The sequence below is a fragment of the Pongo pygmaeus genome, chromosome 19 (assembly GCF_028885625.2).
Source record: "Pongo pygmaeus isolate AG05252 chromosome 19, NHGRI_mPonPyg2-v2.0_pri, whole genome shotgun sequence".
NCBI lineage: Eukaryota > Metazoa > Chordata > Mammalia > Primates > Hominidae > Pongo > Pongo pygmaeus.
Window position 1 is genome coordinate 94679767 of NC_072392.2, and position 18030 is coordinate 94697796.

The 18030-nt window shown below is 46.5% G+C and overlaps 1 protein-coding gene across 4 annotated transcripts in view; it reads right to left on the bottom strand.

The window, feature by feature from the left end:
- Positions 1–18030, bottom strand: part of UBE2O (ubiquitin conjugating enzyme E2 O) — a 63464-nt gene that overhangs the window by 44786 nt on the left and 648 nt on the right. The gene's annotated exons all lie outside the window — the stretch shown is intronic.

The following is an 18030-nucleotide window of genomic DNA, read 5'->3' on the forward strand; positions in this document are numbered from 1 at the left end:
GTCTTCCTGGAGACTGTAAAGGACACGCCAATAGTCCTGCCATGAACTGTGTTACCATGTCTTACAGGAATCACATGAAGAAAAAAGGATTCCAAGCATGAATTAGGGTGACTCCTTGTCCTGGGGAAAGCCAACAGAACCCACATTATATGGTTTGCTTTTGGGTTGTGGAGGGTCCTTTTAGAGTCTTGCCTTGGCTTCTGCAAGGAGCTCAGAGTAGTCCCACGCTACTAACACAAACTAAGCAATTCCGACACGACAAAGGTCAGGAGTGAAGTCGAAAGGCACCTGGGATGTTCTGGAAATGCTTTTTCACTTAAGTTTTTTTTGTTTTTTAAAAAAAACAAAACAAAACTTTGTCTCTGCCCTCACAAAGGTCTTTTGGGTCAAATACCTCTGTTATAGTCCTTCTACCTCCATCGGTGGTACCTCTGGCTACTGAGAAAACCCTGCCCTAATAGAGGGGCTCGGGCGCGCCCACCCAGAGATCATGGATTCCTACACTATCCCCAAAATGGCAGAGCTGGGCTCTCCCTGCAGTGGCACACTAGGCTGGATTCAGCCCAACAGCCTGGCACAAAGGACAACAATGAGGAAAGGGGAGGTGACGCACCTGGCAAGGCACTAAGGGATGAGATACACCAAGCCAGCTGTGAGTCACCACGAAGCAAACGGGAAGGTCAGGATCCAGATCCAGGTTTGTCTGAATCCAAAGCTCTGACCTGCCAAATACAAAGCAGTTGTACAGAAAGCTACTATTTATGTAAAAAGCTAAAATATAAAAAAGGTATACTCACACACATAGAATTTGGTCACAGTGGCTATCCCTGGAGAATGGAAATGGTAGGAGGGAGACAAACATTTCACTACATATTTGTTTAAACCTTTTGAATGTTGTGATATTTGCATATATTATCTGTTTAAATATATAGATAGATACACACACACACACACACACACACACAAAGATTAAGATTTAGTTTTCAAGTCGGCCTTATGAGGCAGACAAGCTAATTCGCAATATTCCCCCCATGTTTACTGCATGGGCTTCCAAACAATAGGGAAACAGAGGCAGAGCTAAACTATCCCCCAGCAGCAGTGACCACTGGTCAGGTGCTGTGCTGAGCCCTCTCAAAGGTGATCTCATGGAATCCCCAGTAACTCTACAAGATTCTGTCTTTTCTAGTCATGGACACTAAGCAATCACAGGTGTACATGCCCTCTCTAAGCCCTGTGTCTGAGGCCTTCTATGGCTCACCTAACGCCTCTCAGTCCGGCCCTATGCTCGGGAGCCACATTCCCTGAGCTGAAGGCACAACAGACCAGCCTGTCCTGCAAAGCTCAGGGACACCCCGGCACAGAGAGGACAGAAAACAGTTAGCAAAAGGCCCAGTCAGCTGGCCAGAGTTCTAGCCCTCTAGATGCTGCTGACTAGCTGGGGATCCTGCAGATGTCACATCAAATTCTCTTCATCGTTAGGCCCGGTGCAGTGGCTCACGCCTGTAATCCTAGCACTTTGGGAGGCCGGGCGGGTGGATCACCTGAGCTCAGGAGTTCGAGACCAACCTGGGCAACATGGCGAAAGCCTGTCTCTACTAAAATACAAAACATTAGCCAGGCATGGCGGTGTGCACCTGTAATCCCAGCTACTCAGGAGGCTGAGGCAGGAGAATTGCTTGAACCCAAGAGGCGGAGGTTACAGTGAGCCGAGATAGTGCCATTGCACTCCAGCCTGGGCAACAAGAGCAAAACTCCATCTCAAAAATAAATAAATAAATTAATTAATTAACAAATAAAAAATAGAAGACTAGAACAGCCAACCACTGAAATAATACAGAGAAGTTATCCCTGAGTGGTACAATCATGGGTGACGTTTTTTTACCCACCTTTCCTATGTCCCTGCACTTTTGTATTAAGTATATAAATAACTTAATAGACCAATCAGGAATAAAGCTATAAATCTAAGGCAAATAAGAGAATGACTCCAGCAATTTTTCTTTGGTGCTGGATTGTCAGAGATTGAAGAACAGACTATTAAACCTGGGACTTTCCCTCCTTGCTGGACCCTGAATCCCTGAGAGCCTAGACAATGCCTCCAGGCCCCTGCCCTGCACACTGTCCCTCACCTACTGCTGCTCTGGTGTCCAGCCACCACCTCTCTACTCAAAAGTGCTATCCAAGGTTCCTCACAACTCCCAAACTGCCTTTCTTTACAAAGCATCCTACTTGACCCCTTGCCCTGACATCAAAAGCCACTGACCAGCACCCTCCTTCTCAACAAAATTCAAAAAAGGTAACTCCTCTTAGGACAGAGTATAAAGTGGGGATTAGTGAAAGATCAACGAGGAGCATTTATTTCAACATTTAAAAGGCAATTATGCTAGGCTGGGTGCAGTGGCTCATGCCTTTGGGAGGTCAAGGTGGGCAGATCACTTGAGGTCAGGAGTTCCAGACCAGCCTGGCCAACATGGTGAAACCATTTCTACTAAAAATGCAAAACAAAAAACAAAAAACAAAAAACAAAAAACAATTAGCTGGCATGGTGGTGGGCGCCCATAATCCTAGCTACTCAGGAGGCTGAGGCAGGAGAATTGCCTGAACCTAGGAGGTAGATGTTGCAGTGAGCTGAGATCGCACCACTGTACTCCAGCCTGGGCAACAAAGTGAGACTCCACCTTTAAAAAAAAAAAAAAGGCAGCCGGGCACAGTGGCTCACTCCGGTAATCCCAGCACTTTGGGAAGCCAAGGCAGGCAGATCATGAGGTGAGGAGATTGAGACCATCCTGGCTAACACGGTGAAACCCCATCTCTACTAAAAATACAAAAAATTAGCCGGGCGTGGTGGCAGGCACCTGTAGTCCCAGCTACTCAGGAGGCTGAGGCAGGAGAATGGCATGAACCTGGGAGGCGGAGTTTGCAGTGAGCCAAGATCATGCCATTGCACTCCAGCCTGGGAGACAGAGCGAGATTCCGTCTCAAAAAAAAAAAAAAAAAAAAAAAAAGGCAATTATGTTAAATGCAATGTAGTGTCCTGGACTGGATCCTGGAAGAGAAAACTAATCCAAGTAAAAGTGTACGGTTTAGATAATAGTACGTGGCTGATGTTAATATCTTTTTTGTGAGATGCGGTCTCACCACATTGCCCAGGCTGGCCTCGAACTCCTGGACCCAAGCGATCCTCCCTCCGGCCTCAACCTCCTGAGTAGCTTGGATTACAGGCACGTGCCACTGTGCCTGGCTCAATGTTAATTTTTTTACTTTCGACAAATATATATCATGATATGTAAGATGTGAACATTAGGGAAAACTGGGTGAAGGGGATATGACGACTTTCTGTATGATATTTGAAACTGTTCTATAAATCTAAAAAATGTTTGTTTAGAAACTGCAATTATGAGGGCATGAAATAGGACAGCAATAAGAATTAAAGGAAGATGGGGGACAGGCTAAATACACGCTTCGAAGGGAGGTGTCTCTCGTTGCCCAGATGCTTCCAGGCATCTAATTCGCAATGTGTTCAAAACGGAATCTCCCTCCACACTCTTCTGTCCACACTGCTATTACTGGCAGGACCAGCCACCTGGCCATGCTCATGAGAAGCTTGAGTCTCTGCCATGCTTCCCTCTTCTTACTGCCTTTTGGTAGGTGACCACATGTCTACATCCACTGCTTTTAGAAAAGGTTTTTCTAAAAGCTATAAAACTTAATGGTTTGAGGAGTTATTATTTAATTCAGACAGAGTTTCAGTGGGGAATGATGAAAAAGTTCTGGGGGTGGATGGTGGGGATGGTTGCACAACAATGGGAATGTACTTAATGCCACTGAACCGTTTATTTAAAAATGGTTAAAATGGTAAATTTTGTTATGCATATTTTACTACAATTAAAAAAGAAAAACTTAAAGGCTCCCCGTCGCTCTTCTGATTACCTCAAGCCCTGGCACACTAATGTCCCTACTCCTGCTCTGTCTCCCACCTCCTCCAATGCACCCCGGCTCAGCTGTACGTGCAAGACTGTGAAACACATGCTTTACCTGTTATTCCTCAAACATCCTTCACACCTTTGCACCCCATCTGAGAAACCTTCTCCAACCACCTCACCTTTCTCTCTACCTCACTACTCTTAGTTCTCTTAGGTTCGATAGATTTCAGATTTTACTGGGGGGTTAGGTAGTAAGTCAAATTGAACATCATTAAAATTATCCTTGAAAAATCCCTTAAATCCATCAGTAAGATCAACATAACCAGTGTTTCCTCTTGCACTGGAACAGATCACTGCTTCTTCCACTGAATACGCAACGAAGATGTTTGTTCGCACTTATGGGTCATTTTGTGTGAGAAGTCAGCACCTCTAGCACTCCACGCCATGCGTGCATAGGTGACGCCATGCACACCGAGGGCACAGAGGACACAACTCATCTGCCCCATAAAATCCTCCTAACTGGCCTCCAGGCTTCCTAGCTCCCCACATTCCACCTTGTAAACTGCCGCCAAATCACCCATTGTAAACTCTGATGTAAGTCCTCTTTATGTAAAAAACAAATCCCAACTCCTGAGTCAGTCATCCAAAGACCTGCACGCACACAGCAAGCATGACACCAGTGGCCTTTCCAGGGGCAGCTGACGGCGTGGTGTGGAGGCATTGCCCGGCTTTAGCCCAAGCCTTTCTGCTCACTGCCTTAACCTCTCCTCATCTGTGAAGTGAGAACACCTACTTCACGGGGTTCTCCAGTGACTGTGCCTAGAACGCGGCAGGTGCCAACAAACCTTTGCTGTTATCATTATTTACAGTCCTGTCCAGCCTCGCCTGCCAGCACTCTCTGACCTGACTTCTCCTACCCCACCTCTAGCTCAAAATATGGCCCAGGGATCCCTGAAACCCTTTCAGGAGGTCCAAAGTCAAAAATTTTCTATAACAAGACCAAGACGTTATTTGCCTTTTTCCCTCTCATCCTCTCCAAAGTCTGCAGTGGAATTTTCCAGAGGCTACATGATGTGTGATGACGTCACTGCTCTGATGGCTAATAGAATGTATGCCCAGGTATTCTCGGTTTTTAAGTTTGTTTTCTTAAATGGTAGATGTTAATAGAAACAACCCATATAAATAAAGCTCACAAAGCTAAAAAATTATTGGGATCCTCAATAATTTTTAAGTTAAAGGAGTTCTGAGGCCTAAGTCTGAAACCACTGAAGTGAACTTCCTGCCTCTCTTGCCTTTATGCGCACTGGAATTCCCGCCCAGGACGCCCTGCCCTCCACTGCTGCTATTCCAAGCTCTTATCTTTCAAGAGTGAACTCAAAAGGCACCTCCATGACAGCATCTCCTAATGCTCCCCACCACATCCTTCAGCATCTCAACTGTGTCCTGCATGTGGAACTAGGCTCTCGCTCCCTTATGTGCAACAGTCATTCACTCACTAATTCCACTCATTCGCATGTGTGCAATCTGCCATTTCCCAAGTGCTCACTAAACAAATCTCTCCTAGCACCTACTTTGGGCCAGTCACTGACGATACAGCAGTGACAGAGATGCTTCTATGCTTACTACTTACTGTAAGGACATGAAGTAGTATAATCTCAGGTAATGCTAGGTGCTATGAGGGAAAAAAGCTGAGTAGGAGATCAGAGCGATGGTTCCCTCTCCTATCTAAGTCTCTGAAGCAGTGCTACCCAATCCAGTAGACACTATGGTAAAAAGAATGCACAGTCTCTCATTAGTACTTCTCATATGAGTTATATGTTGATATAATATTTTGAATACATTGGGTTAAGTAAAACATATTAAAATTAATTTAATCTGTCTCTTTCTTTTTTTTATTTTGAGACAGGGTCTTGCTCTGTTGCCCAGGCTTAAGGGCAATGGGTGGCACGATCACGGCCCACTGCTGCCTCGACCTCCAGGACTCAAGCGATCCTCTCACCTCAGCCTCCTGAGTAGTTGGGACTACAGGCGTAAGCTGCCACACTCAGATAATTTCTGTACTTTTTGAAGAGATGGGGTTTCACCATGTTGCCCAGGCTGGTCTCGAACTCCTGGCCTCAAGTGATCCGCCTGGCGTGGCCTCCCAAAGTGTTGGGATTATAGGCGTGAGCCACCATGCCTGGCCTCTATTTACTTTTTTCAGCTGTGGCTCACATTATATCTCTGTTTTTCAGGATCCTTCTAGATCAGAGGTGGGAAAACTACAGCCTGCAGGTCATGTCCAGCCTACTGCCTGTTTCTTAAAATTTTCCTGGAAGATGGCCATGCCCATTCATTTGCTCACTGCCTCTGAATGCTCTTGTGCTACAATGGCAAAGCTGGGTCGTTGTGAAGGAGACAGTATAGCCCGCAACACTAGGACATTTATCATCTGGCCCTTTACAGAAAGTTTTGCTGGCTCCTTATTTAGAGGGCAGGGCCTGTGTGTGGGTGTCTCTCTCCCCACAGCACCCAGCACAGTGCAGGGGGCACCCATGTATAGTCAGTGAAGAGAACTTGCACTCGGGCAGCACAAACTGACCTAAGTTTGAATTTGGGTTGGCATCTCACTTGCTATGTGGCCTTGGTGACTTATAAGCTTTCTCTGGGTTTCAGTCTTTCCTTCTCTAAAATGGGGCACTGGCCACTTTAGGGGAAATGAGATGACACAGGTAAAGTGTGAGTTAACATTGCCTGGCTCACAGCAGGAATCCATTGACACTGGCTGGATAAAAGACAGCAATTTCATTAAAATGCTGAATAATCATTCTCCTCTTGGATTGGGTGTGTTATACTCACAACTACTATCATATCTGCATCCTAAAATGCAATGAAATCAAATGAAACTTCTTAGCAACACAGTGCATTAATAATAACCACCAGCAGGCAATGGGGAGGGAGGAAGAGGCAAGCCTTTCTAACACTAAAGCACCGGTGGATGGTGAGGCCGCCTCATCCCTTTCCTGCCTCTCCTGCAGCCCACCTTTGGACAATTCCCGGTTCGTTAACACTGGCACTAGAAGAATAAGCAGAGGGGAGAGAAAAGGCCTCAAACCAAAGACGTACTAAAACCGAACCCATTGACATCAACGAGGTTTGGAAGGGCCCATAGCAGTGCAATTCAAAGGACAGTCCCAGCCAGCAGCGTCAATGTCACTGGGAGTTTGTTAGACACGCAGATTCTTCAGCCCAATGGAATTAGGACAATGTGCATTAGGAGACCCTAGGTGATGGCATGCGGCATTCACCTTGGAAAAGTGCTGGACTAGAATCCATTTATTCATGCTCTCTTCACGTCCCCCTCCCCCTCCACTGATAAACAGGGGTGGTTATATCTACTTTCAATAGATGGTTCCTGACTCCTTCAAAGTAATAGGCCTGGCATAGCCACTGCAACTCCAGGCCCCACCCCCAAGGGTCTTGGTGCAGGCAGAGTGCATAGCCTAAGCTGAGTTCCTGGTTCATTTGCAGTCGGGTGGGGCATTCTTTTTCCAATAGAGAGCCTCGTTCATACTTAGCCATCCTCCTAAGGTGAGGACTGGGTGCTGATAACCATTCAGGAAACCCACGTGTGTGGAATCTGCCATTTGTCAAGTGCTTTCGGTGGGGTTCTTATAGGGGAAATGCAGCCAGAAGCAGCTTCATTTCGACCACAGGTGACACCAGCTCTAGCTAGCTCTAGCCTAGTCCACAATGCATGTAGTCTGCCTGGGGAGCCTGCGATGGAAGTTGCCAAAGTAGTAACTACAATATGGTGTATTCTGATTAATCTGTTCTTCCTAGTATTAGGATGCCCGTATGTCCCAGTCCTGGAGTAATTATTCATAGTACTCTCAAAAGAACCCAACTTGGGCAATAAATTACTGTACATGGTCAACACACCTAGTACGAGGGGTGGGAGACGGAGTGGTCTAGTAAGGGGCCCATACAGCTCCAGCACAGACCACAGGGCATCTGGAAGAAGACTAAGAATACTATTTGTAGTAAGTGGGAGGGAGCAAACTTTGGTCATTCATGAAGATGTTTCCCAGGAATCTGCATGTGCGTGACAGCACACAAGCTTTAGGATTTGCTGTCTGTTTCTCAAGGAGCTTCCCATCCAGGAGAGAATGTGGGTGTGCCATGGGGCATGAGAGGAAGGGAACAGCACAAGTGAGTTGGGGAAAAGCAGTCAGATTGGCTGGAATCAACTGAAGAGGCAGGAGATAGAGCAGGAAGTGTAGATGAGGGGCCCTGAATGACAACCAAGGCATGATCAGAGGCTAGGTCCTGACACAATCCAGGCGATCACTTGGGAGGTCAGCCCTTTGGAGGTCAGTTGGCGGCAGCACTGTTCACTGGTGGAAGGAGGAACTAGAGGCAGGGAGACCAGGGAGAAGGCTACACAGTGCAGGCATGAGGCAAGCAGAGAGCAAGCCAGGTTTGTGAAAGGGAAATGCAGGCACAGGATGCAAGAGGCCTCTCAAAGAACTGATGACAAGTTAAAATGAGGGCCAAAGAAGGCAAATTAAAAATGACCCCAAATGCTCTAATTTTTAGAAGATTCAAGCTTAGGTATTTAGGGGTGAAGTGCTATCATGTCTGCCACTAACTTAGCAGGAGTTAGTACCATACATAACTCAGGAGGAAGTATATTTACATAAGCATACAGATAAGGCAAATATGGCAGGATGTTAACAACTGCTGACTCATAATGTTTGGGAGTTAGCAATTACTGGCTTTCAACATTTTGGTATCGTCAATATTTTTTCCTATTAAAAAGTTGGGTCTTGGGTTCAGAACCAAAAACAAAAAAAGTTGGGGAATATATACGTATATTTTTTCCTCGGGAAAGAGTCTCGCTCTGTCGCCCAGGCTGGAGTGCTGGGGCATGATCTCGGCTCACTGCAACCTCTGCCTCCTGGGTTCAAGCAATTCTCCTGCCTCAGCCTTCCGAGTAGCTGGGATCACAGGCACCCACCACCATGCATGGCTAATTTTTGTATATTTAGTAGAGACAGGGTTTCACCATGTTGGCCAGGCTGGTCTCGAACTCCTGACCTCAAGTGATCCACCCACCTCGGCCTCCCAAAGTGCTGGGATTACAGATGTGAGCCACCACGCCCGGTCAGAACATTTTTTTTTTAAGTCCACAGACTTGGGGATGGGAAGGGCAGTCACAACCCCAAGATTTTACACCCACAAAGTCTATATGGCACAATGGAGCTATCAAGTAAGCAGCTGGGCATGTGATGTCAATGTGGAAGTCACCTAAATACAGGTACCAGATGCAGCTACAGGCAGGGAGGTCACTCCAAAAAACTGGGGAGGAAGAGATGAAGAAAAAAGAGGTCTTTGGAAAAGCTGCACATCTACAGGTAAGAGGAAGAAGACAAAAGGCAAAAAAGAGAAACATTTGGTATAGTCTGGTATAATAGAACCCCAAGGAAGGAAATACCGTTAAGAGGGCATGGTCGGCCGCGTGCGGTAGCTCACGCCTGTAATCCCAGCACTTTGGGAGGCTGAGGCAGATGGATCACCTGAGGTCAGCAGTTCGAGACCAGCCTGACCAATATGGTGAAACTCCGTCTCTGCTAAAAAGACAAATATTAGCTGGATGTGGTGGCGGGAGCCTGTAATCCCAGCTACTTGGGAGGCTGAGGCAGGAGAATCGCTAGAACCCAGAAGGCAGAGGCTGCAGTGAGCCAAGGTTGCACCACTGCACTCCAGCCTGGGGGACAGAGTGAGACTCCATCTCACAAACAAAACAAAACAAAACAAAACAAAACAAAAAAAAGAGGGTGTGGTCGGCTAGGCACCGTGGCTCACACCTGTAATCCCAACACTTTGGGAAGCTGAGGTGGGAGGATCACTTGGGGTCAGGAGTTCGAGACCAGCCTGGCCAATATCACAGTGAGACCCTGTTTCTACAAAAACATTTTTAAAAGCCGAGTGTGTAGTTCCAGCTGCACAGGAGGCCGAGGTGGGAGCACTGCACTGCTTGAGCCCAGGAGGTGGAGGCTGCAGTAAGGTGTGATCACGCCACTGCATTTCAGCCTGGGTGACAGAGCATAAGGCTGATGGATCAAAACGAGGACAAGGACTGAGAAAATGTCAGCAAATGCAGTGATCAGAAATTCACTAGCCATTTGTGACCTTCAGGGGAGCCGTCACACTCAGTGGTGTGAGAGGTCAGACAGAAAATGACTGAAGGCGAGAGCAGGTCATGAGGAAATGGAGGCAGACATCCATTTCCCCCAGTACAGTGCTGGGATGACCCAAGAGCACACTGGGGGACCAGAGAGATGATTTCTTCCTTGGCTTGAAGATGATGTCATCAACCTTCAGGGCCCTCAGAATCTCTTAAGTAATAAAACAGTCAGAGCACATGAATACCGGGATGCTTTCAGCACTGCATATGTCAAGCCCTGATGCTCCCAGAGTCCCTGGAGACGTATTTGTGTGTCTACACTTCCCACCTGCACTAGGGGTGACCACACACACAGTCCGCTGAATCTGCCGGTCAACGTATCTATCTTCAACTGCCCTCTTCCAGAGGGAGCTCCCACAAAAAGGACCAGAATTAAAAGGAGGAGGAAGAACATCATCGGAGCTGCTGAGTGTGAAAAGACCAGCTCTCTTGCAGGATGCAAATGAAGGCCTCTCTTTTTAAGGGTGCCTGCAGGAAATCTCTCTGTCAGTGCTAGCTGGGAATATTCATCTCATTGTTGGGTAGGACTGACTGCCTTTTTTTTTCTTCTTCCAAGCATGACTCAGTGTCTTAATTTTTTTTTTTACTTTCAATTATCATAGTCAGACTGTTTCCCAGGTATAGTTATGCTATCAATTTAAACCAAAAGTGACCTGAAAAATGTCTTACTCCTTTGACTTAGCTGCAGAATATTAAATATTGCTGTGGCCTCTCTAAAAATGCAAACCAACTCAAAATCCCCCAACCAAAGAACAAGATTAAACCCAAAAAGAACATCCATTCCAATCCTTATTGCCCACTGAATACTTCTGAGTGGTATGTCAATTGACTGCAATGTTTAAACCATAAAAATGTGCTTTTCACAATACTGCTTCAGGAGAACACAGCCTACCTGTGTCTAGGGGTGACCTGGACAAAGCTGACCCAAGGATCCATTCAATACAGTCGGCCTGGGTTGAAGGACATTAAATCTTCAACCACAGAGTACAGCTAACGAATGAAACAAGGGCAAATAACTTGGAGTAGATAAATCCAGAGGGTTATCCAGTAACACAATTCAATTTTATTCTCAACTACAACAAATTCCAATAAGCATTTTGCTCTTCCCTGGCTGTAACTGCGCACGTCAAGTGGCTCCTGACAGAGTCCCCCCACGGCTGGCTGGAATGTCAGAAGCTGAAGCAATTCCGAACGGGCACTCCTGCTCAGTAAGAGCTGCAAATGTGGATGGGCAGCATTTAGACCATGACCTTCTCCAGGACTGGCACCCATTCATGGGCAAGTGGAGCCTCAGGAAGGAGCTACAGTTAAAAATACCGAGATCCTATTGAGTGAGATAAGTGATAGCCTCTTGTAAACTGGAAAGCACATTATAGATGTTCCCGATTGTAACTTTCCCCCTTTTGATTGTCATTTTAAATCAGCAACTCCCCATCGCCATCCAGAAGCAGGCTAAGCCTTGGGCAAGGAAACTCCAAAAGCTTCCATCAGAATAGCAGCACAGATCACATCCTCCTGGGTGAAAACCCACATGTCATAGAAAACCACCCTGACTCCAACTCTGAGGGGACCGACCACCAGGGGCAGCTGACACTGATCACGTGCCCAGGACTGTTGTGCTGGCAATTCATGTTACACACGACAATTGCACCCTTTTAAAAAGTGCTGGCCTCGAACAGGTTCCACTGGATTCCATGGGGCCCAATGGTGGGTTAAGTAGTAAAAAAGAGAAAAAGTTCCTCTTAGTATAACAGGAAAATGAAAAAAACAAACAAACAAACCAACCAACCAAACAGAGAGAAACAGGGATAAAAGTGAAGTAGAGATGGGGAAGGTGCAAAGAGGCCTCTAATGTCCTAAAGCAAAAACACATGGAAACTGAAGGGAACAGAAACAGAAATTGAGGCTGAACTCAGCCTCTCCAAGGAATCCTTCCTGAACCTGTCTCATGACTCAGCATTCCCAGCCGGAGGATGACAGCAGCAGAGCGGACAGGAGGTCAAGTTGGAGCTCCTAATGCTGACCATTTCTGAGACAACACAGAAACGCCAGTTACGTGGAGTGTCTGCACACTTGTTTTGCTCTAGGAGGTGGAGTTGGGGAATAAAACTGAACTGTAGTTCAGTGTTGGAATGAATCAGACTACAGAGGTTGCTTCATTCAACATTGAGGGGCAGTCAAAGGTTCTCTAGAAATGCAATGTGTTTTTGACAGTTATTTTGAGAATGACTGAGGGGTGAGGGAATGAAAAGAGTGGAATCTGCAGAAGCACACCGCCAGTGCGAATGCAGTGTTCCTCCCATCCTGCTCCCTACCCATCATCTCCCTCCCTCCTGCCTGCCCACTGGCACAACTTCCACCCATCCCAACAGCCTGCGCCGTCCTCCCTTCCTCACTTGCAGTACCTCCTATTACACTAAGACTTTCAACTGTTTAAAGAGGGGATGATTAGTGCCCACCACAGGGCTTGTGATTCATGCTGGATTAGGGCACTCGGTCACGTATAGTAATGATCTCTGAATCTTGAACTTAAGTATTCTCAGATGACAACAAAGTACATTTAGTTCAATTTGTATTCCAATTCCTCCACTTAGAAGTGTGACACTGGGCAATTTACTTAACCTCTCTGTTCCTCAGCTTCCTTCTCTGGAATATGGGGCTAATAATAGCACCACAGGGTTGTCGTGAGCATTAAGTAAAACATCTGAAGCATTAAGAGTGCCTGGCACACAGTAACAGTATCCTGTATCATGACTGCTCTTATTACCTTAAAATATAAAGCAATACTCTATCATCTTTGTAATTTATAATCTCATTACCAGTCTTGGGAATTTCAAAATAGACCTTTCAGACTCTGGAAACATACATACATACATACATACATATATACAGATACATTCCATCCCCCTCCTGGAGGATGGCCGGGGTTACTTTAAATGTGCATTACTGAATTTCTTATAAAGTAACAGAGGTAGGAAGTTCATGAGTATTTCTAGAAGAGGTTTAATAAAGTCAAACCTATAATCCATGTGGTCATTAGCAACACGAGCCATTAGGAATTCCTATGCCCCTGAAACAAACCCCTCCCCCACAACCCGCCTCGTGCACCTTTTGCTTCCCAAGGTGCCTCTTTGGTGCAGCATCATCCTCTTTCTCATGGAAGTGATCTTCTGAAGGTGCAGAGCTGGTTCTCTCTGACAGACATCAGAATGCTGTCTGCTAATAACCAAGTGGCCATCCTAGGCTTGACCCAGCTACACTTCTGGTTATTCCATCTGTGCAGGCTCATATCAGGGGTTAGGAAGATAGACCTCTTATTTCATTGCAGAGAGAGAAAATGAGGCAGTGACTTGGTCAAGGTCATTCAGAGTAGGTGACAGCCAGGAAGAGCACCCAAGGGTTTTGGCTTCCAATCACAGTACAAAACACACACCCTTCATCTGGGGAAAGTACCCTTGAGTCAGGCAGCAGCCAGACAGAAGCACCATCAGGACATTGAGGCCTGAGGGCTAGAAGGGGGAAAATCAAGGGACAAAGAATAAAATCACAGAACAGCTGTTAAGAGTCTACAAGTGCTGTGATCCTATCTGAATAAAATGCAATTTAGATTCACTTAGTCCTGCATCTTGGTTAACCTTATGTAACTTCTTCATATTACATCACTAAGAACAATTGCTTTTAATGGGCCCAGCACCCAGACAAGTGAGACAAACTTCACGTGCCATGATGCTACACCTAAATAGCTTTCCCCATGGAAATGCTGGCCAGCGTAGGAGCCAAAAATAAACTGCAAAGCCAATTCCTGAGGGACCTGTCATCAGGGATGTTTCACACACACAGCTTCATAAAAGCAGGGTGATCACAGACAGCCCTAATTTAGAGGCACTATATCTCAAACCTGGTGAAACCCTGAATGTCATGGCAACTTAAAACAAAAGACAATGCAAAAGAGATGAAAAAGCACAAGAAAGCTAAAGCGTAAACGCTTTACCTCCGAAACGAAGACTGAACTTGAACTGACAGACAGCAGTCCTGCTCCCTTACCTCGCAGGGGGCCGTTCTGCCCAACCATGACAGGTGGAGACCAGAAGGACCCACCACGTCTAGCCAGTGCTCATGAAGGTTTAAGTGGCTGCTGGCATTTGGCTTTATTACAAAATTTTATTCAAAGGATGACTGGTGATGGGGAAGGGGCAAGCCTCCTCTAAGGAGATCCGTGACCAGATGGACAGAGTTTCAAGTGGCTACCTCACTGAAGAGGTCAGAAGACTGGAGAAAGGAAGGAGCATATAAGAAGCACTGGCCACTAGCTCCTTTTGAGTCTTTAAGAAGCTTAATTTTGGTGGCTGGAAGCCTCAGGAACACGACAATAAATTCCATAGCTTCATGGAAGAACTTACTTTGTTTCTGTCGCTATTTTCATGAAGGCGGCAGGGAAAGGACATGACTTGCTGCCCAGTCTCTTCATCTCTTTGTAAATTTGTTCACTAAAAACTTGAGACTAAGATTAAGCCTTTACTCATTGCCCTCCAATTTACAGAGAAAACTACAAAAATACACCACACCCTAAGAAACACTCCACATTAAATAGATACTATTAAAAAATTTCAATAGGGGCGAGGCACTGTAGCTTATGCCTGTAATTCCAGCACTTTGGGAGGCTGAGGCGGGTGAATCACTTGAGGCCAGAAGTTCAAGACCAGCCTGGCCAAAATGGTAAACTGCCGTCTCTACTAAAAATACAAAAATTAGCCGGGTGTGATGGCACATGCCCGTAATCCCAGCTATGGGACAGGCTGAGGCACAAGAATCACTTGAACCCGGGAAGTTGAGGTTGTAATGAGCTGAGATCGTGCCACTGCACTCCAGCCTGGGTGACAGAGAGAGACTCTGTTTAAAAAAGAAACTCACACAAAAAATTTTTCAATAGGTAGCAGCTTATTAAAAAAAATAAGTTTCGGACGGGCGCGGTGGCTCACACCTGCAATCCCAGCACTTTGGGAGGCCGAGGCGGGCAGATCACCTGAGGTCGGGAGTTCAAGAACAGACTGGCCACCACGGAGAAACGCCATCTCTACTAATAATACAAAAAATTAGATGGGCGTGGTGGCATATGCCTGTAATCCCAGCTACTCGGGAGGCTGAGGTAGGAGAATTGCTTGAACCCGGGAGGCAGAGGTTGCAGTGAGCCGAGCTGGCGCCATTGCACTCCAGTGTGGGCACCAAGAGCGAAACTCTGTCTCAAAAACATAAATAAATAAAAAAGAAGTTTCTCAAAACCATCACTACTGTAGTCCCAGCTACCTGGGAGGCTGAGGCAGGAGGATTGTGTGAGACCAGGAATTCAAGGCCACCTGAGTAACAGTGAGACCCCATCTCAAAAATAATAAACAAACCAGTAACTTTAAAAAAAAAAATCTGCCACTACATTATTTTGTCAATAATTGGGTTCTCAAATCTCATAACTACATTAATCAATCTTGGTCTAATGATCTTTCCTTTACGGCATACTATCACCTTGATGGAATTTATAAGGAGCAGGAAGTGAGAAGAAAAATCATCCTAAGCCACAGTTCTGCAAGGTCCCAGCACCCACCCTACCACCCTGCTTGGTGGTCAGTAACAGACCAGGAGACATTCAGCTAATCAGTCACCTGTATCTATAGCTCATGGTAACAGAGCTACGTATCAGGTATAAACTCCACCCTCCAAAACAAACCTATTCTAAATCCTAAAAGAACTGTATCTTGCCACCCATAAATGGGCATCCCATTCCACCACTTCCTTGGAATTCCCGCGTCCCTTGGCTTTTGCTAAACCCAGATGCTACAATGACAAAATACCACCACCGAGCCACAAAACGGACTTCAACAAATTCAAAGCAAGTCACAGGAGGCCAGCTGCAAAATCTATCCAAAGTGGTGCCTCAAAGTTGTTGCTGTTTTTTTTTTCTTTTCTTTTCAGACAGAGTTTAACTCTTGTTGCCCAGGTTGGAGTGCAATGGTGCCATCTCAGCTCACCGCAACCTCCACCTCCCTGGTTCAAGCAATTCTCCTGCCTCAGCCTCCCAAGTAGCTCGGGTTACAGGCATGCGCCACCAAGCCCTGCTAATTTTGTATTTTTAGTAGAGACGGGGTTTCTCCATGTTGGTCAGGCTGGTCTCGAACTCCTGACCTCAGGTGATCCGCCCACGTCGGCCTCCCAAAGTGCTGGGATTACAGGCATGAGCTACCACGCCCGGCCGTTGTTTTCGATTTAACTCCAAAATAGGTATTTCGAGTCAAACTCTGTATAATTACACATAGCGCAGGAGGCAGACGGAGCATAACTGTAAACAAAGTTAACCACCAAAGTCAAGACGGACGGGAACAACGACTGATAAACATGGCGGCTCCCAGAAGTGAGCTGGGCCTACCTCCCTGAGTCCTAGGGCAGGAGGCCACAACACAGAGGATGCTGCAGTCAAATGAGTTGCGTTCCAAAAGTCACGAACCTCTCAAGTAGATGGGTGGTGAAAAACATTCTTAAAAACTCACAGAAAAACACCAGCAATCATCTGGTGTCACACAGTATACAGCAATAACCCTCTTTTCCTGACACAATACTGGGTAATTTTTAACCAGCATTCTGTTGCACAAAAGTAATATTTTCCAAATACTCTTGTAAATGGACTGATAATTTTCCTTCCAAGTCTCAGAGCTGTTGCCTGATTCACATTTCTCTGAGGGGAACCAGGGTCCTGTGTGTGGATTTGTGTCTGTGGATGTATGTGCATCCCCAACAAAAAGACCCTGCTGGTATCAGCAGTCACTTCTGCCTCTAGGAAACGGATCACGGGCTCTTCTCTGGAGTGGGGCCTTTTTCCTTCTCAAGCCGTTGTCACAGACCCCCCTTTGTAGTTTGGCATGAAACCCCGTTCCTCTGTAGTCTTTGTCTCCCACTGTGTGAGAAACCTAGATCAACTTCCAAAGTGCCCTCCCCTGAAATCAGACCTCTCAACCTCCCAAGGACCTAAAACAGCGTAGGCCTGATTCCTGCTTAGAAATGTTTTCTTGAAGGGGAGGGGAAGTAGGAGAGGAAGAAGGGGTGTGAGATACAGGGGTGGGTGTGTGTGTGTGTGTGTGTGTGTGTCAATTACTGATAGGAATTCACATTCTGGAAAACAAGCCACCAAACCAACCCGGGTTCAAGGTTTCGGGTTTATGATGACAAGCCTCTTTGTTTTGTAAAACTGCTGTACTCACTAGCATCACCCCAAAAACCATACGGGAGTCAGATGTCTGCTTAACAGCTTCAGGTCAAGAAAAACCCTTCAGGTTTCCAAATTGGTGACTCCCCTTTACCCAGGGTTCTGGAATATTTTTTTCAAGGAGTCCAAATGCACTTAGGAGTCATCAATCCCGGTCGCAGCTGTCAGAATCCCCCCCACCAAGTACTATTCATACCGGGGCTCTGATTGCTAATGATTTTACTCACAAAGTTCCCTGCAGCAATTAAAATGAGGCAGCAGGGTTAAACAAAAAGAGGCTGGGTGGCTTCACCATAATGCAGCCTGTAAGCTAGTGAACTTCTTGGGTTCGGCTGGGATTTTCACCTCTATCTTTGTTTTGGAATGCCCACAACCCCTCCCTGCACGGACCCGGCACGGCCTTCATTTCTGGATGCACAATGCAGTACCGAGCTCCTTGGGGGTCAGCAAAACGCCGCACTGGTGTAATGCCGAACGCGCCCCAGAACCTGAGTCCCCACGGGAGTCGGTCCACGTCTCTAAATCTCGAGGCCGACACCACAGCATAGCATGGCTTAGAAGTCCCCTCAAGTCGGGAAGCCCAGGGCCCGCCCGGTCCCGGGCCAGCAGTGCCCGGCTGGCGTGTGCGCCCA